Source organism: Pseudophryne corroboree, chromosome 10 (assembly GCF_028390025.1).
Source record: "Pseudophryne corroboree isolate aPseCor3 chromosome 10, aPseCor3.hap2, whole genome shotgun sequence".
In the NCBI taxonomy this organism is placed as follows: Eukaryota; Metazoa; Chordata; class Amphibia; order Anura; family Myobatrachidae; genus Pseudophryne; species Pseudophryne corroboree.
The window spans coordinates 383,352,408-383,375,383 of record NC_086453.1 but is presented as its reverse complement, the minus strand read 5'-3'; the positions used below and the strand labels follow the sequence as shown (position 1 = coordinate 383,375,383).

The window sequence follows — 22,976 nt, the reverse complement described above, 5'->3', positions numbered from 1 at the left end:
AAGACGGCAGCGGGTGTGCGTGGAGACGGGGAACCCTGACCGCTTCCACAAAGCATCTCTCTCGCACGTTTCTCCAGATAAAGGTTTATTAGAATTTTGAGTCTGTTCTGGACTTTGGCTGGTGTCAAGGTGTAAAGCTGGAATCTGATTATGCTCAGCATAAAGTGACGTAACGTAATCTTCCCGTAACTCGCTGATAATGAGTAACGGCGAATGAATGCGTGAGATATACTGAGGCTGTACAAGATGGAAGCTACGACAGTGCGTCCGGCCTCCCCAGACCTTTCCGTGCTCCTATCCAGGGATATCTAGGATAGTAGGGCTACGTGTGTTCTTAATTGTCCCCAGTGCGTATTATAAACTTGAGGTTCTTCTGAGATTTGTATTCCGCTTTTCTATAAATGGATGTAAAGTGTAAAACCTGTGTCTTGCTATGAAATATCATACTGATAAATGATTGTAGATAAATCTGGCCTTAGTGCTGCGGCAGTGTTATCTATGTGCAGCGATAAATGGACGTGTTATTAGGGGTATACAGTATATGACCCGGTGTCTCATTTATGCTTTTCTGCAGAAATCCATTCATCAAGAAAGTGAAGGCCACAGAGCGACAGGTGTCAGGTTTTAAATGGACGCGTTTCCTCCAGCGTTTTATTCAGCAGGTAAGGTTCTTTTTCTCCGGATTTCCTGGTTAGAAGTTTCCATTCTCATATGGTGACACTAGTCTGCTGTTGATTAATATTTTACATGTGTTTATGTACAACCTAATATTCTGCATAGACAGGTATAAAATCCACCTGTCGCTCGCACAAAGCAAAGGAAGCCACTTACAGTCCCGTCTCTCTCTCCATTTCCTCTTCATTTCTTCACTGTCTCTCTATCTCTATTTTCCTGGCTTTCTCTTTCATTCACCTTTTTTCACTCCTCATCTGCCTCACATTCTCTGTTCTCTCAAACATCCATTTCATCCTTTTTCTTTCTCCATTCCTTTTTTTTCACTTTACATTTCTCTTTTACGTCTCTCCTTTCTCTCTGTTTCTGTTCCCCACCCCTCTTCCTCTCACACACTCTTCCTCTATATACTTGCTCCTTTACTGCTTCTGTTTTCCTTTGTTTTGCTCTGTCCCTGTTTCTCCTCTTTCTATTTCTCTTCTCTACACCTCTTCTTCTTCCTTCTTTTTCTCCTGTGTCCATTATCTTTCTTCTCACGTGCTCTTCCTCCATTTTTATAATTATTAACATTTTTTTATAGTTTATCCCTGTATCTCCTTCTCACTCTTTTTCTACATCCCTCCTTTTTTTTTTCTTCTTTCTTTCTTTCTTTCTTTCTTTCTTTCTTTCTTTCTTTCTTTCTTTCTTTCTTTCTTTCTTTCTTTCTTTCTTTTTCTTTCTTTCTTTCTTTTTCTTTCTTTTTCTTTCTTTCTTTTTCTTTCTTTTTCTTTCTTTCTTTTTCTTTCTTTCTTTTTCTTTCTTTCTTTTTCTTTCTTTCTTTCTTTCTTTCTTTCTTTTTCTTTCTTTCTTTTTCTCTTTCTTTTTCTTTCTTTCTTTCTTTCTTTCTTTCTCTTTTTCTCTTTTTCTCTTTTTCTTTCTTTCTCTTTTTCTCTTTTTCTCTTTTTCTTTCTTTCTTTCTCTTTTTCTCTTTCTTTCTCTTTTTCTTTCTTTCTTTTTTTCTTTTTCTTTCTTTCTTTTTCTCTTTCTTTTTCTTTCTTTCTTTTTCTTTCTTTCTTTTTCTCTTTCTTTCTTTCTTTCTTTCTTTCTTTCTCTTTTTCTCTTTTTCTTTCTTTCTTTCTTTCTTTCTCTTTTTCTCTTTTTCTCTTTTTCTTTCTCTTTTTCTTTCTTTCTTTTTTTCTTTTTCTTTTTCTTTCTTTCTTTCTTTCTTTCTTTCTTTCTTTCTTTCTTTCTTTCTTTCTTTCTTTCTTTTTCTTTCTTTCTCTCTCTCTTTCTTTCTCTCTTTCTCTCTTTCTTTCTCTTTCTCTCATTTGCTCTCTGCTTCTCTTTCACTTTCGCCTTCTCTCTTTTCCACTCCCGTTGTCTGTGTATTGGGCCGTAGATGTATAATCACCAAGTAACTGATAGCGCTCTTTGTGTGTGTGTGTGTGTGTGTGTAGACCCCAATGAATGGGACAACAGTCCTGACCAGAGATGGGTGCAGTAGTTGCATTCGCTCTTGCAGGTTTTTCCCCCCAGATTGGCAGCTGTGGTAATATGCAAATAATAGTTTCTGCTCCTGTGTCTGCGTGCTACAGAACGTGCAATTTCTGAGGCGTCTATAATCAGTAGCCACGGCCGGTGTCACTCTGCTGACTGTTGTGCATACTCCACCATCGTACCTCATCGCTCTCATCAGCTTATGGCTGCCGCTGTGTCTCCTTCTCAGCTCCGGCTAAACGTGGCCTCTGTGGCTGTGGTACTGCGTCTGAGAACGCAGCTGCTCGTGACACTCCATAATACGTCTGTGGGAAGGCCTAGACCATGTGGTATAATGAACATGTGTGTTCCTCCTATGTCTATAAGGAGTCCCAATGCTGCCTTTTCATATGCAGTAATTATCTATAAAACGTCACTTTTTGCTGCGTTCTAGTCCCAGAACAACTGAAAGGCTTCTCCATGCTCCCACGCGGCCCGCATATCACCCTGCTTTGTGTCTGAGGGGTGTCAGCACTATCCAGATCTGAAACCTCTTACATGCCTGTGTAGTAAATCACACTGATAGGCGGCCACAGTAACATCTGATCATCTGTCCATTTGTAAGTATTAAATCTAATATTACGTCCTTTAGAGTTCACTGTGACCGCAAGATCCCCCCCTCCCGCCCGCATGCAAGGGACGTCCACAAATCCTCATCTCTGGCTGATCCGGCTGCTGGAACATGACATGTTATAGAATTACACAGTAATGTTCCTCTGCGTGTGCAGCTGTACTCTGTACAAACCGTCCATGTTACCAGTCCGTGTTCTGTGGGTTACTGTACATATTACACACACGGGGTATATAGTTATTCCGAGGATAAAATCGGGACAGAGTGCTGGCGGAAGTGATTATAATAGGAGGGGTCCAGGGAGTGTTATTATACGTCCTGGCAGTAATACGTTACTACATATTCCTGTGTATCAGTAGGGTGTATGTATGTATGTATGTAGCAAAATGTGCCGTCCTGACTGCGCGCATCCTCCTCTTATGTACTAACCACTGACTTACACGGTTTCAGTTCACTATTCATTTTCTCAAACTAAACTTGGCAAATATTTATATTGATCTAGATTTAATTTAGTTGTATTTTTGGAGCGCAGCGCTCGGACATTAGGTTAGCACATTAGACTTTTAGCAAATGACATGCAAATGAGTCATTCTTAGCAGAAGAGCGCATTGTTCTGCGGTGCAGGTGAGTGCCCGCTGATTACATGTACCCAGCACACAGGTGTGCCATCTGCTGCCTCTCCTGATAGAGGGGGCTCCGCAGCTGGCACACCCGCCACGTCACTCAATAAAAATGGACTGACCCAATATGACCTTTCAGTCTCAAGTCGGGGAACTCGGGGGTCAGTTTAATGAGGTCCCCGTTGTGGATAGTGGACGACACTTAGACCTGGAACATATTTCAGTGCTGAGCAGTACGCTGACGTGCGGCATCTGTCAGTCGCTGATCTCCGTATTACACGACTTTCCTACAAATTACAGCAAGACCATGAATTATGAATGAAAGCTGGATGCAGATTGCTGGAAGAAATACATGAAAATCAATAGCCATGAATTTGGTGGAGGCATGCGGCGCTGTGTCCTGTGTACAGGGTGTAGAATGTTCTCCTGCCGCTCGTACAGTCCCGGTGCCATGCTTACAGACAGCGCTGTGTCCTGTGTACAGGGTGTAGAATGCTCTCCTGCCGCTCGTACAGTCCCAGTGACATGCTTACAGACAGCGCTGTGTCCTGTGTACAGGGTGTAGAATGCCCTCCTGCCGCTCGTACAGTCCCGGTGACACGCTTACAGACAGCGCTGTGTCCTGTGTACAGGGTGTAGAATGCTCTCCTGCCACTCGTACAGTCCCGGTGACATGCTTACAGACAGCGCTGTGTCCTGTGTACAGAGTGTAGAATGCCCTCCTGCCACTCGTACAGTCCCGGTGACATGCTTACAGACAGCGCTGTGTCCTGTGTACAGGGTGTAGAATGCCCTCCTGCCGCTCGTACAGTCCCGGTGACACGCTTACAGACAGCGCTGTGTCCTGTGTACAGGGTGTAGAATGCCCTCCTGCCGCTCGTACAGTCCCGGTGACATGCTTACAGACAGCGCTGTGTCCTGTGTACAGGGTGTAGAATGCCCTCCTGCCGCTCGTACAGTCCCGGTGACATGCTTACAGACAGCGCTGTGTCCTGTGTACAGGGTGTAGAATGCCCTCCTGCCGCTCGTACAGTCCCGGTGCCATGCTTACAGACAGCGCTGTGTCCTGTGTACGGGGTGTAGAATGTTCTCCTGCCGCTCGTACAGTCCCGGTGACACGCTTACAGACAGCGCTGTGTCCTGTGTACAGGGTGTAGAATGCCCTCCTGCCGCTCGTACAGTCCCGGTGCCATGCTTACAGACAGCGCTGTGTACAGGGTGTAGAATGCCCTCCTGCCGCTCGTACAGTCCCGGTGACATGCTTACAGACAGCGCTGTGTCCTGTGTACGGGATGTAGAATGCTCTCCTGCCACTCGTACAGTCCCGGTGACATGCTTACAGACAGCGCTGTGTCCTGTGTACGGGGTGTAGAATGTTCTCCTGCCGCTCGTACAGTCCCGGTGACACGCTTACAGACAGCGCTGTGTCCTGTGTACAGGGTGTAGAATGCCCTCCTGCCGCTCGTACAGTCCCGGTGACACGCTTACAGACAGCGCTGTGTCCTGTGTACAGGGTGTAGAATGCCCTCCTGCCGCTCGTACAGTCCCGGTGACACGCTTACAGACAGCGCTGTGTCCTGTGTACAGGGTGTAGAATGCCCTCCTGCCACTCGTATAGTCCCGGTGCCATGCTTACAGACAGCGCTGTGTCCTGTGTACGGGGTGTAGAATGCTCTCCTGCCGCTCGTACAGTCCCGGTGACACGCTTACAGACAGCGCTGTGTCCTGTGTACGGGGTGTAGAATGCCCTCCTGCCACTCGTACAGTCCCGGTGACACGCTTACAGACAGCGCTGTGTCCTGTGTACGTGGTGTAGAATGCTCTCCTGCCGCTCGTACAGTCCCGGTGACACGCTTACAGACAGCGCTGTGTCCTGTGTACGGGGTGTAGAATGCCCTCCTGCCACTCGTACAGTCCCGGTGACACGCTTACAGACAGCGCTGTGTCCTGTGTACGGGGTGTAGAATGCTCTCCTGCCACTCGTACAGTCCCGGTGACACGCTTACAGACAGCGCTGTGTCCTGTGTACGGGGTGTAGAATGTTCTCCTGCCGCTCGTACAGTCCCGGTGACACGCTTACAGACAGCGCTGTCTCCTGTGTACGGGGTGTAGAATGCTCTCCTGCCACTCGTACAGTCCCGGTGACACGCTTACAGACAGCGCTGTGTCCTGTGTACAGGGTGTAGAATGCTCTTCTGCCGCTCGTACAGTCCCGGTGACACGCTTACAGACAGCGCTGTGTCCTGTGTACGGGGTGTAGAATGCCCTCCTGCCGCTCGTCTAGTCCCGGTGACATGCTTACAGACAGCGCTGTGTCCTGTGTACGTGGTGTAGAATGTTCTCCTGCCACTCGTACAGTCCCGGTGCCATGCTTACAGACAGCGCTGTGTCCTGTGTACGGGGTGTAGAATGTTCTTCTGCCGCTCGTACAGTCCCGGTGACACGCTTACAGACAGCGCTGTCTCCTGTGTACGGGGTGTAGAATGCTCTCCTGCCGCTCGTACAGTCCCGGTGCCATGCTTACAGACAGCGCTGTGTCCTGTGTACGTGGTGTAGAATGCTCTCCTGCCACTCGTACAGTCCCGGTGCCATGCTTACAGACAGCGCTGTGTCCTGTGTACGGGGTGTAGAATGCTCTCCTGCCGCTCGTACAGTCCCGGTGCCATGCTTACAGACAGCGCTGTGTCCTGTGTACGGGGTGTAGAATGCTCTCCTGCCACTCGTACAGTCCCGGTGCCATGCTTACAGACAGCGCTGTGTCCTGTGTACAGGGTGTAGAATGCTCTCCTGCCGCTCGTACAGTCCCGGTGACACGCTTACAGACAGCGCTGTGTCCTGTGTACGTGGTGTAGAATGCTCTCCTGCCGCTCGTACAGTCCCGGTGCCATGCTTACAGACAGCGCTGTGTCCTGTGTACAGGGTGTAGAATGCTCTCCTGCCACTCTTACAGTCCCGGTGACACGCTTACAGACAGCGCTGTGTCCTGTGTACGGGGTGTAGAATGTTCTCCTGCCGCTCGTACAGTCCCGGTGCCATGCTTACAGACAGCGCTGTGTCCTGTGTACGGGGTGTAGAATGCCCTCCTGCCGCTCGTACAGTCCCGGTGACATGCTTACAGACAGCTCTGTGTCCTGTGTACAGGGTGTAGAATGCTCTCCTGCCGCTCGTACAGTCCCGGTGCCATGCTTACAGACAGCGCTGTGTCCTGTGTACGGGGTGTAGAATGCTCTCCTGCCGCTCGTACAGTCCCGGTGCCATGCTTACAGACAGCTCTGTGTCCTGTGTACAGGGTGTAGAATGCTCTCCTGCCGCTCGTACAGTCCCGGTGCCATGCTTACAGACAGCTCTGTGTCCTGTGTACAGGGTGTAGAATGCTCTCCTGCCGCTCGTACAGTCCCGGTGCCATGCTTACAGACAGCCCTGTGTACGGGGTGTAGAATGCTCTCCTGCCGCTCGTACAGTCCCGGTGCCATGCTTACAGACAGCTCTGTGTCCTGTGTACAGGGTGTAGAATGCTCTCCTGCCGCTCGTACAGTCCCGGTGCCATGCTTACAGACAGCGCTGTGTACGGGGTGTAGAATGTTCTCCTGCCACTCGTACAGTCCCGGTGCCATGCTTAGAGACAGCGCTGTGTCCTGTGTACAGGGTGTAGAATGCTCTCCTGCCACTCGTACAGTCCCGGTGCCATGCTTACAGACAGCGCTGTGTCCTGTGTACGGGGTGTAGAATGCTCTCCTGCCGCACGTACAGTCCCAGTGACACGCTTACAGACAGAGCTGTGTCCTGTGTACGGGGTGTAGAATGCTCTCCTGCCGCTCATACAGTCCCGGTGCCATGCTTACAGACAGCGCTGTGTCCTGTGTACGGGGTGTAGAATGCTCTCCTGCCGCTCGTACAGTCCCGGTGACATGCTTACAGACAGCGCTGTGTCCTGTGTACGGGGTGTAGAATGCTCTCCTGCCGCTCGTACAGTCCCGGTGACATGCTTACAGACAGTGCTGTGTCCTGTGTACGGGGTGTAGAATGGTCTCCTGCTGCTCGTACAGTCCCGGTGCCATGCTTACAGACAGCGCTGTGTACAGGGTGTAGAATGCTCTCCTGCCGCTCATACAGTCCCGGTGCCATGCTTACAGACAGCGCTGTGTCCTGTGTACGGGGTGTAGAATGCTCTCCTGCCGCTCGTACAGTCCCGGTGACATGCTTACAGACAGTGCTGTGTCCTGTGTACGGGGTGTAGAATGGTCTCCTGCTGCTCGTACAGTCCCGGTGCCATGCTTACAGACAGCGCTGTGTACAGGGTGTAGAATGCCCTCCTGCCGCTCGTACAGTCCCGGTGCCATGCTTACAGACAGCGCTGTGTCCTGTGTACAGGGTGTAGAATGCCCTCCTGCCGCTCGTACAGTCCCGGTGACATGCTTACAGACAGCGCTGTGTCCTGTGTACAGGGTGTAGAATGCCCTCCTGCCGCTCGTACAGTCCCGGTGCCATGCTTACAGACAGCGCTGTGTCCTGTGTACAGGGTGTAGAATGCCCTCCTGCCGCTCGTACAGTCCCGGTGCCATGCTTACAGACAGCGCTGTGTACAGGGTGTAGAATGCCCTCCTGCCGCTCGTACAGTCCCGGTGACATGCTTACAGACAGCGCTGTGTCCTGTGTACAGGGTGTAGAATGCCCTCCTGCCGCTCGTACAGTCCCGGTGACATGCTTACAGACAGCGCTGTGTCCTGTGTACAGGGTGTAGAATGCTCTCCTGCCGCTCGTACAGTCCCGGTGCCATGCTTACAGACAGCGCTGTGTACAGGGTGTAGAATGCCCTCCTGCCGCTCGTACAGTCCCGGTGACACGCTTACAGACAGCGCTGTGTCCTGTGTACGGGATGTAGAATGCTCTCCTGCCACTCGTACAGTCCCGGTGACATGCTTACAGACAGCGCTGTGTCCTGTGTACGGGGTGTAGAATGTTCTCCTGCCGCTCGTACAGTCCCGGTGACACGCTTACAGACAGCGCTGTGTCCTGTGTACAGGGTGTAGAATGCCCTCCTGCCGCTCGTACAGTCCCGGTGACACGCTTACAGACAGCGCTGTGTCCTGTGTACAGGGTGTAGAATGCCCTCCTGCCGCTCGTACAGTCCCGGTGACACGCTTACAGACAGCGCTGTGTCCTGTGTACAGGGTGTAGAATGCCCTCCTGCCACTCGTATAGTCCCGGTGCCATGCTTACAGACAGCGCTGTGTCCTGTGTACGGGGTGTAGAATGCCCTCCTGCCACTCGTACAGTCCCGGTGACATGCTTACAGACAGCGCTGTGTCCTGTGTACGGGGTGTAGAATGCTCTCCTGCCACTCGTACAGTCCCGGTGACACGCTTACAGACAGCGCTGTGTCCTGTGTACGGGGTGTAGAATGTTCTCCTGCCGCTCGTACAGTCCCGGTGACACGCTTACAGACAGCGCTGTCTCCTGTGTACGGGGTGTAGAATGCTCTCCTGCCACTCGTACAGTCCCGGTGACACGCTTACAGACAGCGCTGTGTCCTGTGTACAGGGTGTAGAATGCTCTTCTGCCGCTCGTACAGTCCCGGTGACACGCTTACAGACAGCGCTGTGTCCTGTGTACGGGGTGTAGAATGCCCTCCTGCCGCTCGTCTAGTCCCGGTGACATGCTTACAGACAGCGCTGTGTCCTGTGTACGTGGTGTAGAATGTTCTCCTGCCACTCGTACAGTCCCGGTGCCATGCTTACAGACAGCGCTGTGTCCTGTGTACGGGGTGTAGAATGTTCTTCTGCCGCTCGTACAGTCCCGGTGACACGCTTACAGACAGCGCTGTCTCCTGTGTACGGGGTGTAGAATGCTCTCCTGCCGCTCGTACAGTCCCGGTGCCATGCTTACAGACAGCGCTGTCTCCTGTGTACGGGGTGTAGAATGCTCTCCTGCCGCTCGTACAGTCCCGGTGACATGCTTACAGACAGCGCTGTGTCCTGTGTACGTGGTGTAGAATGCTCTCCTGCCACTCGTACAGTCCCGGTGCCATGCTTACAGACAGCGCTGTGTCCTGTGTACGGGGTGTAGAATGCTCTCCTGCCGCTCGTACAGTCCCGGTGCCATGCTTACAGACAGCGCTGTGTCCTGTGTACGGGGTGTAGAATGCTCTCCTGCCACTCGTACAGTCCCGGTGCCATGCTTACAGACAGCGCTGTGTCCTGTGTACAGGGTGTAGAATGCTCTCCTGCCGCTCGTACAGTCCCGGTGACACGCTTACAGACAGCGCTGTGTCCTGTGTACGTGGTGTAGAATGCTCTCCTGCCGCTCGTACAGTCCCGGTGCCATGCTTACAGACAGCGCTGTGTCCTGTGTACAGGGTGTAGAATGCTCTCCTGCCACTCTTACAGTCCCGGTGACACGCTTACAGACAGCGCTGTGTCCTGTGTACGGGGTGTAGAATGTTCTCCTGCCGCTCGTACAGTCCCGGTGCCATGCTTACAGACAGCGCTGTGTCCTGTGTACGGGGTGTAGAATGCCCTCCTGCCGCTCGTACAGTCCCGGTGACATGCTTACAGACAGCTCTGTGTCCTGTGTACAGGGTGTAGAATGCTCTCCTGCCGCTCGTACAGTCCCGGTGCCATGCTTACAGACAGCGCTGTGTCCTGTGTACGGGGTGTAGAATGCTCTCCTGCCGCTCGTACAGTCCCGGTGCCATGCTTACAGACAGCTCTGTGTCCTGTGTACAGGGTGTAGAATGCTCTCCTGCCGCTCGTACAGTCCCGGTGCCATGCTTACAGACAGCTCTGTGTCCTGTGTACAGGGTGTAGAATGCTCTCCTGCCGCTCGTACAGTCCCGGTGCCATGCTTACAGACAGCCCTGTGTCCTGTGTACGGGGTGTAGAATGCTCTCCTGCCGCTCGTACAGTCCCGGTGCCATGCTTACAGACAGCTCTGTGTCCTGTGTACAGGGTGTAGAATGCTCTCCTGCCGCTCGTACAGTCCCGGTGCCATGCTTACAGACAGCGCTGTGTACGGGGTGTAGAATGTTCTCCTGCCACTCGTACAGTCCCGGTGCCATGCTTAGAGACAGCGCTGTGTCCTGTGTACAGGGTGTAGAATGCTCTCCTGCCACTCTTACAGTCCCGGTGACATGCTTACAGACAGCGCTGTGTCCTGTGTACGGGGTGTAGAATGTTCTCCTGCCGCTCGTACAGTCCCGGTGACACGCTTACAGACAGCGCTGTGTCCTGTGTACATGGTGTAGAATGCCCTCCTGCCACTCGTACAGTCCCGGTGCCATGCTTACAGACAGCGCTGTGTCCTGTGTACGGGGTGTAGAATGCTCTCCTGCCACTCGTACAGTCCCGGTGCCATGCTTACAGACAGCGCTGTGTCCTGTGTACGTGGTGTAGAATGCTCTCCTGCCGCTCGTACAGTCCCGGTGCCATGCTTACAGACAGCGCTGTGTACGGGGTGTAGAATATTCTCCTGCCACTCGTACAGTCCCGGTGCCATGCTTAGAGACAGCGCTGTGTCCTGTGTACGGGGTGTAGAATGCTCTCCTGCCGCTCGTACAGTCCCGGTGCCATGCTTACAGACAGCGCTGTGTCCTGTGTACAGGGTGTAGAATGCTCTCCTGCCGCTCGTACAGTCCCGGTGCCATGCTTACAGACAGCGCTGTGTCCTGTGTACAGGGTGTAGAATGCTCTCCTGCCACTCTTACAGTCCCGGTGACATGCTTACAGACAGCGCTGTGTCCTGTGTACGGGGTGTAGAATGTTCTCCTGCCGCTCGTACAGTCCCGGTGACACGCTTACAGACAGCGCTGTGTCCTGTGTACAGGGTGTAGAATGCCCTCCTGCCACTCGTACAGTCCCGGTGCCATGCTTACAGACAGCGCTGTGTCCTGTGTACGGGGTGTAGAATGCTCTCCTGCCACTCGTACAGTCCCGTGCCATGCTTACAGACAGCGCTGTGTCCTGTGTACGTGGTGTAGAATGCTCTCCTGCCGCTCGTACAGTCCCGGTGCCATGCTTACAGACAGCGCTGTGTCCTGTGTACAGGGTGTAGAATGCTCTCCTGCCGCTCGTACAGTCCCGGTGACATGCTTACAGACAGCGCTGTGTCCTGTGTACGGGGTGTAGAATGCTCTCCTGCCACTCGTACAGTCCCGGTACCATGCTTAGAGACAGCGCTGTGTCCTGTGTACGGGGTGTAGAATGCTCTCCTGCCGCTCGTACAGTCCCGGTGCCATGCTTACAGACAGCGCTGTGTACGGGGTGTAGAATGTTCTCCTGCCACTCGTACAGTCCCGGTGCCATGCTTAGAGACAGCGCTGTGTCCTGTGTACGGGGTGTAGAATGCTCTCCTGCCGCTCGTACAGTCCCGGTGACACGCTTACAGACAGCGCTGTGTCCTGTGTACAGGGTGTAGAATGCCCTCCTGCCGCTCGTACAGTCCCGGTGCCATGCTTACAGACAGCGCTGTGTCCTGTGTACGGGGTGTAGAATGCTCTCCTGCCACTCGTACAGTCCCGGTGACACGCTTACAGACAGCGCTGTGTCCTGTGTACAGGGTGTAGAATGCTCTCCTGCCACTCGTACAGTCCCGGTGACATGCTTACAGACAGCGCTGTGTCCTGTGTACAGGGTGTAGAATGCTCTCCTGCCACTCGTACAGTCCCGGTGACATGCCTACAGACAGCGCTGTGTACGGGGTGTAGAATGCTCTCCTGCCGCACGTACAGTCCCGGTGACACGCTTACAGACAGCGCTGTGTCCTGTGTACGGAGTGTAGAATGTTCTCCTGCCACTCATACAGTCCCGGTGACACGCTTACAGACAGCGCTGTGTCCTGTGTACGGGGTGTAGAATGCTCTCCTGCCACTCGTACAGTCCCGGTGCCATGCTTAGAGACAGCGCTGTGTCCTGTGTACAGGGTGTAGAATGCTCTCCTGCCGCTCGTACAGTCCCGGTGACACGCTTACAGACAGCGCTGTGTCCTGTGTACAGGGTGTAGAATGCTCTCCTGCCACACGTACAGTCCCGGTGACACGCTTACAGACAGCGCTGTGTCCTGTGTACAGGGTGTAGAATGCTCTCCTGCCGCACGTACAGTCCCGGTGACACGCTTACAGACAGCGCTGTGTCCTGTGTACGGGGTGTAGAATGCCCTCCTGCCGCTCGTACAGTCCCGGTGCCATGCTTACAGACAGAGCTGTGTCCTGTGTACAGGGTGTAGAATGCTCTCCTGCCGCTCGTACAGTCCCGGTGACATGCTTACAGACAGCTCTGTGTCCTGTGTACAGGGTGTAGAATGCTCTCCTGCCGCTCGTACAGTCCCGGTGCCATGCTTACAGACAGCGCTGTGTCCTGTGTACAGGGTGTAGAATGTTCTCCTGCCGCTCGTACAGTCCCGGTGACACGCTTACAGACAGCGCTGTCTCCTGTGTACGGGGTGTAGAATGCTCTCCTGCCACTCGTACAGTCCCGGTGCCATGCTTACAGACAGCGCTGTCTCCTGTGTACGGGGTGTAGAATGCTCTCCTGCCGCTCGTACAGTCCCGGTGCCATGCTTACAGACAGCGCTGTGTCCTGTGTACGGGGTGTAGAATGCTCTCCTGCCGCTCGTACAGTCCCGGTGCCATGCTTACAGACAGCGCTGTGTACAGGGTGTAGAATGCCCTCCTGCCGCTCGTACAGTCCCGGTGACATGCTTACAGACAGCGCTGTGTCCTGTGTACAGAGTGTAGAATGCCCTCCTGCCGCTCGTACAGTCCCGGTGACACGCTTACAGACAGCGCTGTGTCCTGTGTACAGGGTGTAGAATGCTCTCCTGCCGCTCGTACAGTCCCGGTGACATGCTTACAGACAGCGCTGTGTCCTGTGTACGGGGTGTAGAATGCTCTCCTGCCGCTCGTACAGTCCCGGTGCCATGCTTACAGACAGCGCTGTGTCCTGTGTACGGGGTGTAGAATGCTCTCCTGCCGCTCGTACAGTCCCGGTGACACGCTTACAGACAGCGCTGTGTCCTGTGTACAGGGTGTAGAATGCCCTCCTGCCGCTCGTACAGTCCCGGTGACACGCTTACAGACAGCGCTGTGTCCTGTGTACAGGGTGTAGAATGCCCTCCTGCCGCTCGTACAGTCCCGGTGACATGCTTACAGACAGCGCTGTGTCCTGTGTACGGGGTGTAGAATGCTCTCCTGCCGCTCGTACAGTCCCGGTGATATGCTTACAGACAGCGCTGTGTCCTGTGTACGGGGTGTAGAATGCTCTCCTGCCGCTCGTACAGTCCCGGTGCCATGCTTACAGACAGCGCTGTGTCCTGTGTACGGGGTGTAGAATGCCCTCCTGCCACTCGTACAGTCCCGGTGCCATGCTTACAGACAGCGCTGTGTCCTGTGTACGTGGTGTAGAATGCTCTCCTGCCGCTCGTACAGTCCCGGTACAATGCTTACAGACAGCGCTGTGTCCTGTGTACAGGGTGTAGAATGCTCTCCTGCCGCTCGTACAGTCCCGGTGACACGCTTACAGACAGCGCTGTCTCCTGTGTACGGGGTGTAGAATGTTCTCCTGCCGCTCGTACAGTCCCGGTGACACGCTTACAGACAGCGCTGTGTCCTGTGTACAGGGTGTAGAATGCCCTCCTGCCACTCGTACAGTCCCGGTGCCATGCTTACAGACAGCGCTGTGTCCTGTGTACAGGGTGTAGAATGCTCTCCTGCCGCTCGTACAGTCCCGGTGCCATGCTTACAGACAGCGCTGTGTCCTGTGTACGGGGTGTAGAATGCTCTCCTGCCACTCGTACAGTCCCGGTACCATGCTTAGAGACAGCGCTGTGTCCTGTGTACAGGGTGTAGAATGCTCTCCTGCCGCTCGTACAGTCCCGGTGCCATGCTTACAGACAGCGCTGTGTCCTGTGTACGGGGTGTAGAATGCTCTCCTGCCGCTCGTACAGTCCCGGTGCCATGCTTACAGACAGCGCTGTGTACGGGGTGTAGAATGTTCTCCTGCCACTCGTACAGTCCCGGTGCCATGCTTACAGACAGCGCTGTGTCCTGTGTACGGGGTGTAGAATGCTCTCCTGCCACTCGTACAGTCCCGGTGACACGCTTAGAGACAGCGCTGTGTCCTGTGTACGGGGTGTAGAATGCTCTCCTGCCGCTCGTACAGTCCCGGTACCATGCTTAGAGACAACGCTGTGTCCTGTGTACGGGGTGTAGAATGCTCTCCTGCCGCTCGTACAGTCCCGGTACCATGCTTAGAGACAGCGCTGTGTCCTGTGTACGGGGTGTAGAATGCTCTCCTGCCGCTCGTACAGTCCCGGTGCCATGCTTACAGACAGCGCTGTGTCCTGTGTACGGGGTGTAGAATGCTCTCCTGCCACTCGTACAGTCCCGGTGCCATGCTTACAGACAGCGCTGTGTCCTGTGTACGGGGTGTAGAATGCTCTCCTGCCACTCGTACAGTCCCGGTGCCATGCTTAGAGACAGCGCTGTGTCCTGTGTACGGGGTGTAGAATGCTCTCCTGCCGCTCGTACAGTCCCGGTGACACGCTTACAGACAGCGCTGTGTCCTGTGTACGGGGTGTAGAATGCTCTCCTGCCACTCGTACAGTCCCGGTGACACGCTTAGAGACAGCGCTGTGTCCTGTGTACGGGGTGTAGAATGCTCTCCTGCCACTCGTACAGTCCCGGTGACATGCTTACAGACAGCGCTGTGTCCTGTGTACGGGGTGTAGAATGCTCTCCTGCCGCTCGTACAGTCCCGGTGCCATGCTTACAGACAGCGCTGTGTCCTGTGTACGGGGTGTAGAATGCTCTCCTGCCGCTCGTACAGTCCCGGTGACACGCTTACAGACAGCGCTGCGTCCTGTGTACGGGGTGTAGAATGCTCTCCTGCCGCTCGTACAGTCCCGGTGACATGCTTACAGACAGCGCTGTGTCCTGTGTACGTGGTGTAGAATGCTCTCCTGCCGCTCGTACAGTCCCGGTGACACGCTTACAGACAGCGCTGTGTCCTGTGTACAGGGTGTAGAATGCTCTCCTGCCGCTCGTACAGTCCCGGTGACACGCTTACAGACAGCGCTGTGTCCTGTGTACGGGGTGTAGAATGCCTTCCTGCCACTCGTACAGTCCCGGTGCCATGCTTACAGACAGCGCTGTGTCCTGTGTACGGGGTGTAGAATGCTCTCCTGCCGCTCGTACAGTCCCGGTGACATGCTTACAGACAGCTCTGTGTCCTGTGTACGGGGTGTAGAATGCTCTCCTGCCGCTCGTACAGTCCCGGTGCCATGCTTACAGACAGCTCTGTGTCCTGTGTACAGGGTGTAGAATGCTCTCCTGCCGCTCGTACAGTCCCGGTGCCATGCTTACAGACAGCGCTGTGTCCTGTGTACGGGGTGTAGAATGCTCTCCTGCCGCTCGTACAGTCCCGGTGCCATGCTTACAGACAGCTCTGTGTCCTGTGTACAGGGTGTAGAATGCTCTCCTGCCGCTCGTACAGTCCCGGTGCCATGCTTACAGACAGCGCTGTGTCCTGTGTACGGGGTGTAGAATGCTCTCCTGCCGCTCGTACAGTCCCGGTGCCATGCTTACAGACAGCGCTGTGTCCTGTGTACAGGATGTAGAATTCTCTCCTGCCGCTCGTACAGTCCCGGTGCCATGCTTACAGACAGCGCTGTGTCCTGTGTACGGGGTGTAGAATGCTCTCCTGCCGCTCGTACAGTCCCGGTGACATGCTTACAGACAGCGCTGTGTCCTGTGTACAGGGTGTAGAATGCTCTCCTGCCACTCTTACAGTCCCGGTGACACGCTTACAGACAGCGCTGTGTCCTGTGTACGGGGTGTAGAATGTTCTCCTGCCGCTCGTACAGTCCCGGTGACACGCTTACAGACAGCGCTGTGTCCTGTGTACAGGGTGTAGAATGCCCTCCTGCCACTCGTACAGTCCCGGTGCCATGCTTACAGACAGCGCTGTGTCCTGTGTACGGGGTGTAGAATGCTCTCCTGCCACTCGTACAGTCCCGGTGCCATGCTTACAGACAGCGCTGTGTCCTGTGTACAGGGTGTAGAATGCTCTCCTGCCGCTCGTACAGTCCCGGTGACATGCTTACAGACAGCGCTGTGTCCTGTGTACGGGGTGTAGAATGCTCTCCTGCCACTCGTACAGTCCCGGTACCATGCTTAGAGACAGCGCTGTGTCCTGTGTACGGGGTGTAGAATGCTCTCCTGCCGCTCGTACAGTCCCGGTGCCATGCTTACAGACAGCGCTGTGTACGGGGTGTAGAATGTTCTCCTGCCACTCGTACAGTCCCGGTGCCATGCTTAGAGACAGCGCTGTGTCCTGTGTACGGGGTGTAGAATGCTCTCCTGCCACTCGTATAGTCCCGGTACCATGCTTAGAGACAGCGCTGTGTCCTGTGTACGGGGTGTAGAATGCTCTCCTGCCGCTCGTACAGTCCCGGTGCCATGCTTACAGACAGCGCTGTGTCCTGTGTACGGGGTGTAGAATGCCTTCCTGCCACTCGTACAGTCCCGGTGCCATGCTTAGAGACAGCGCTGTGTCCTGTGTACGGGGTGTAGAATGCTCTCCTGCCGCTCGTACAGTCCCGGTGACACGCTTACAGACAGCGCTGTGTCCTGTGTACAGGGTGTAGAATGCCCTCCTGCCACTCGTACAGTCCCGGTGCCATGCTTACAGACAGCGCTGTGTCCTGTGTACGGGGTGTAGAATGCTCTCCTGCCACTCGTACAGTCCCGGTGCCATGCTTAGAGACAGCGCTGTGTCCTGTGTACGGGGTGTAGAATGCTCTCCTGCCGCTCGTACAGTCCCGGTGACACGCTTACAGACAGCGCTGTGTCCTGTGTACGGGGTGTAGTATGCTCTCCTGCCGCTCGTACAGTCCCGGTGACACGCTTACAGACAGTGCTGTGTCCTGTGTACGGGGTGTAGAATGCTCTCCTGCCACTCGTACAGTCCCGGTGACACGCTTACAGACAGCGCTGTGTCCTGTGTACAGGGTGTAGAATGCTCTCCTGCCACTCGTACAGTCCCGGTGACATGCTTACAGACAGCGCTGTGTACGGGGTGTAGAATGCTCTCCTGCCGCACGTACAGTCCCGGTGACACGCTTACAGACAGCGCTGTGTCCTGTGTACGGGGTGTAGAATGTTCTCCTGCCACTCGTACAGTCCCGGTGACACGCTTACAGACAGCGCTGTGTCCTGTGTACGGGGTGTAGAATGCTCTCCTGCCACTCGTACAGTCCCGGTGCCATGCTTAGAGACAGCGCTGTGTCCTGTGTACAGGGTGTAGAATGCTCTCCTGCCGCTCGTACAGTCCCGGTGACACGCTTACAGACAGCGCTGTGTCCTGTGTACAGGGTGTAGAATGCTCTCCTGCCGCACGTACAGTCCCGGTGACACGCTTACAGACAGCGCTGTGTCCTGTGTACAGGGTGTAGAATGCTCTCCTGCCGCACGTACAGTCCCGGTGACACGCTTACAGACAGCGCTGTGTCCTGTGTACGGGGTGTAGAATGCCCTCCTGCCGCTCGTACAGTCCCGGTGCCATGCTTACAGACAGAGCTGTGTCCTGTGTACAGGGTGTATAATGCTCTCCTGCCGCTCGTACAGTCCCGGTGACATGCTTACAGACAGCGCTGTGTCCTGTGTACGGGGTGTAGAATGCTCTCCTGCCACTCGTACAGTCCCGGTGACACGCTTACAGACAGCGCTGTGTCCTGTGTACAGGGTGTAGAATGCCCTCCTGCCGCTCGTACAGTCCCGGTGACACGCTTACAGACAGCGCTGTGTCCTGTGTACAGGGTGTAGAATGCTCTCCTGCCGCTCGTACAGTCCCGGTGACATGCTTACAGACAGCGCTGTGTCCTGTGTACGGGGTGTAGAATGCTCTCCTGCCGCTCGTACAGTCCCGGTGCCATGCTTACAGACAGCGCTGTGTCCTGTGTACGGGGTGTAGAATGCTCTCCTGCCACTCGTACAGTCCCGGTGACACGCTTACAGACAGCGCTGTGTCCTGTGTACAGGGTGTAGAATGCCCTCCTGCCGCTCGTACAGTCCCGGTGATATGCTTACAGACAGCGCTATGTCCTGTGTACGGGGTGTAGAATGCCCTCCTGCCACTCGTACAGTCCCGGTGCCATGCTTACAGACAGCGCTGTGTCCTGTGTACGGGGTGTAGAATGCTCTCCTGCCGCTCGTACAGTCCCGGTGACATGCTTACAGACAGCGCTGTGTCCTGTGTACGGGGTGTAGAATGCTCTCCTGCCACTCTTACAGTCCCGGTGACACGCTTACAGACAGCGCTGTGTCCTTTGTACGGGGTGTAGAATGCTCTCCTGCCGCTCGTACAGTCCCGGTGACACGCTTACAGACAGCGCTGTGTCCTGTGTACGGGGTGTAGAATGCCCTCCTGCCGCTCGTACAGTCCCGGTGACATGCTTACAGACAGCGCTGTGTCCTGTGTACGGGGTGTAGAATGCTCTCCTGCCGCTCGTACAGTCCCGGTGATATGCTTACAGACAGCGCTGTGTCCTGTGTACGGGGTGTAGAATGCTCTCCTGCCGCTCGTACAGTCCCGGTGCCATGCTTACAGACAGCGCTATGTCCTGTGTACGGGGTGTAGAATGCCCTCCTGCCACTCGTACAGTCCCGGTGCCATGCTTACAGACAGCGCTGTGTCCTGTGTACGGGGTGTAGAATGCTCTCCTGCCGCTCGTACAGTCCCGGTGACATGCTTACAGACAGCGCTGTGTCCTGTGTACGGGGTGTAGAATGCTCTCCTGCCACTCTTACAGTCCCGGTGACACGCTTACAGACAGCGCTGTGTCCTGTGTGCGGGGTGTAGAATGCTCTCCTGCCGCTCGTACAGTCCCGGTGACACGCTTACAGACAGCGCTGTGTCCTGTGTACGGGGTGTAGAATGTTCTCCTGCCGCTCGTACAGTCCCGGTGACACGCTTACAGACAGCGCTGTGTCCTGTGTACAGGGTGTAGAATGCCCCCCTGCCACTCGTACAGTCCCGGTGCCATGCTTACAGACAGCGCTGTGTCCTGTGTACAGGGTGTAGAATGCTCTCCTGCCGCTCGTACAGTCCCGGTGCCATGCTTACAGACAGCGCTGTGTCCTGTGTACGGGGTGTAGAATGCTCTCCTGCCACTCGTACAGTCCCGGTGCCATGCTTAGAGACAGCGCTGTGTCCTGTGTACAGGGTGTAGAATGCTCTCCTGCCGCTCGTACAGTCCCGGTGCCATGCTTACAGACAGCGCTGTGTACGGGGTGTAGAATGCTCTCCTGCCGCTCGTACAGTCCCGGTGCCATGCTTACAGACAGCGCTGTGTACGGGGTGTAGAATGTTCTCCTGCCACTCGTACAGTCCCGGTGCCATGCTTAGAGACAGCGCTGTGTCCTGTGTACGGGGTGTAGAATGCTCTCCTGCCACTCGTACTGTCCCGGTGCCATGCTTACAGACAGCGCTGTGTCCTGTGTACAGGGTGTAGAATGCTCTCCTGCCGCTCGTACAGTCCCGGTGCCATGCTTACAGACAGCGCTGTGTCCTGTGTACGGGGTGTAGAATGCTCTCCTGCCGCTCGTACAGTCCCGGTGCCATGCTTACAGACAGCGCTGTGTCCTGTGTACGGGGTGTAGAATGCTCTCCTGCCACTCGTACAGTCCCGGTGCCATGCTTACAGACAGCGCTGTGTCCTGTGTACGGGGTGTAGAATGCTCTCCTGCCACTCGTACAGTCCCGGTGACACGCTTAGAGACAGTGCTGTGTCCTGTGTACGGGGTGTAGAATGCTCTCCTGCCGCTCGTACAGTCCCGGTACCATGATTAGAGACAGCGCTGTGTCCTGTGTACGGGGTGTAGAATGCTCTCCTGCCGCTCGTACAGTCCCGGTACCATGCTTACAGACAGCGCTGTGTCCTGTGTACGGGGTGTAGAATGCTCTCCTGCCACTCGTACAGTCCCGGTGCGATGCTTACAGACAGCGCTGTGTCCTGTGTACGGGGTGTAGAATGCTCTCCTGCCGCTCGTACAGTCCCGGTGACACGCTTAGAGACAGCGCTGTGTCCTGTGTACGGGGTGTAGAATGCTCTCCTGCCGCTCGTACAGTCCCGGTGCCATGCTTAGAGACAGCGCTGTGTCCTGTGTACGGGGTGTAGAATGCTCTCCTGCCACTCGTACAGTCCCGGTGACACGCTTAGAGACAGCGCTGTGTCCTGTGTACGGGGTGTAGAATGCTCTCCTGCCACTCGTACAGTCCCGGTGACATGCTTACAGACAGCGCTGTGTCCTGTGTACGGGGTGTAGAATGCTCTCCTGCCGCTCGTACAGTCCCGGTGCCATGCTTACAGACAGCGCTGTGTCCTGTGTACGGGGTGTAGAATGCTCTCCTGCCGCTCGTACAGTCCCGGTGACACGCTTACAGACAGCGCTGTGTCCTGTGTACGGGGTGTAGAATGCTCTCCTGCCGCTCGTACAGTCCCGGTGACATGCTTACAGACAGCGCTGTGTCCTGTGTACGGGGTGTAGAATGCTCTCCTGCCGCTCGTACAGTCCCGGTGACACGCTTACAGACAGCGCTGTGTCCTGTGTACGGGGTGTAGAATGCTCTCCTGCCGCTCGTACAGTCCCGGTGACACGCTTACAGACAGCGCTGTGTCCTGTGTACGGGGTGTAGAATGCCCTCCTGCCACTCGTACAGTCCCGGTGCCATGCTTACAGACAGCGCTGTGTCCTGTGTACGGGGTGTAGAATGCTCTCCTGCCGCTCGTACAGTCCCGGTGACATGCTTACAGACAGCGCTGTGTCCTGTGTACGGGGTGTAGAATGCCCTCCTGCCACTCGTACAGTCCCGGTGACATGCTTACAGACAGCGCTGTGTCCTGTGTACAGGGTGTAGAATGCCCTCCTGCCACTCGTACAGTCCCGGTGACATGCTTACAGACAGCGCTGTGTCCTGTGTACAGGGTGTAGAATGCCCTCCTGCCACTCGTACAGTCCCGGTGCCATGCTTACAGACAGCGCTGTGTCCTGTGTACGGGGTGTAGAATGCTCTCCTGCCACTCGTACAGTCCCGGTGACACGCTTAGAGACAGCGCTGTGTCCTGTGTACGGGGTGTAGAATGCTCTCCTGCCGCTCGTACAGTCCCGGTACCATGATTAGAGACAGCGCTGTGTCCTGTGTACGGGGTGTAGAATGCTCTCCTGCCGCTCGTACAGTCCCGGTACCATGCTTACAGACAGCGCTGTGTCTTGTGTACGGGGTGTAGAATGCTCTCCTGCCACTCGTACAGTCCCGGTGCGATGCTTACAGACAGCGCTGTGTCCTGTGTACGGGGTGTAGAATGCTCTCCTGCCACTCGTACAGTCCCGGTGACACGCTTAGAGACAGCGCTGTGTCCTGTGTACGGGGTGTAGAATGCTCTCCTGCCGCTCGTACAGTCCCGGTGCCATGCTTAGAGACAGCGCTGTGTCCTGTGTACGGGGTGTAGAATGCTCTCCTGCCACTCGTACAGTCCCGGTGACACGCTTAGAGACAGCGCTGTGTCCTGTGTACGGGGTGTAGAATGCTCTCCTGCCACTCGTACAGTCCCGGTGACATGCTTACAGACAGCGCTGTGTCCTGTGTACGGGGTGTAGAATGCTCTCCTGCCGCTCGTACAGTCCCGGTGCCATGCTTACAGACAGCGCTGTGTCCTGTGTACGGGGTGTAGAATGCTCTCCTGCCGCTCGTACAGTCCCGGTGACACGCTTACAGACAGCGCTGTGTCCTGTGTACGGGGTGTAGAATGCTCTCCTGCCGCTCGTACAGTCCCGGTGACATGCTTACAGACAGCGCTGTGTCCTGTGTACGGGGTGTAGAATGCTCTCCTGCCGCTCGTACAGTCCCGGTGACACGCTTACAGACAGCGCTGTGTAATGTGTACGGGGTGTAGAATGCTCTCCTGCCGCTCGTACAGTCTCGGTGACACGCTTACAGACAGCGCTGTGTCCTGTGTACGGGGTGTAGAATGCCCTCCTGCCACTCGTACAGTCCCGGTGCCATGCTTACAGACAGCGCTGTGTCCTGTGTACGGGGTGTAGAATGCTCTCCTGCCGCTCGTACAGTCCCGGTGCCATGCTTACAGACAGCGCTGTGTCCTGTGTACAGGGTGTAGAATGCCCTCCTGCCGCTCGTACAGTCCCGGTGACACGCTTACAGACAGCGCTGTGTCCTGTGTACGGGGTGTAGAATGCTCTCCTGCCGCTCGTACAGTCCCGGTGCCATGCTTACAGACAGCGCTGTGTCCTGTGTACAGGGTGTAGAATGCCCTCCTGCCGCTCGTACAGTCCCGGTGACACGCTTACAGACAGCGCTGTGTCCTGTGTACGGGGTGTAGAATGCTCTCCTGCCGCTCGTACAGTCCCGGTGCCATGCTTACAGACAGCGCTGTGTCCTGTGTACGGGGTGTAGAATGCTCTCCTGCCGCTCGTACAGTCCCGGTGCCATGCTTACAGACAGCGCTGTGTCCTGTGTACAGGGTGTAGAATGCCCTCCTGCCGCTCGTACAGTCCCGGTGACACGCTTACAGACAGCGCTGTGTCCTGT

The 22,976-nt window shown here is 55.2% G+C and overlaps 1 protein-coding gene across 4 annotated transcripts in view; it reads left to right on the top strand.

Moving 5' to 3' along the window:
* Window positions 1-22,976, top strand: part of CASZ1 (castor zinc finger 1) — a 329,303-nt gene that overhangs the window by 70,867 nt on the left and 235,460 nt on the right. For all 4 annotated transcript variants that reach the window (XM_063943866.1, XM_063943865.1, XM_063943864.1 and 1 more), the window contains one exon: window positions 575-662. The gene's annotated coding sequence lies outside the window, so the exon portion shown is untranslated. The remainder of the gene's footprint in view (window positions 1-574; window positions 663-22,976) is intronic.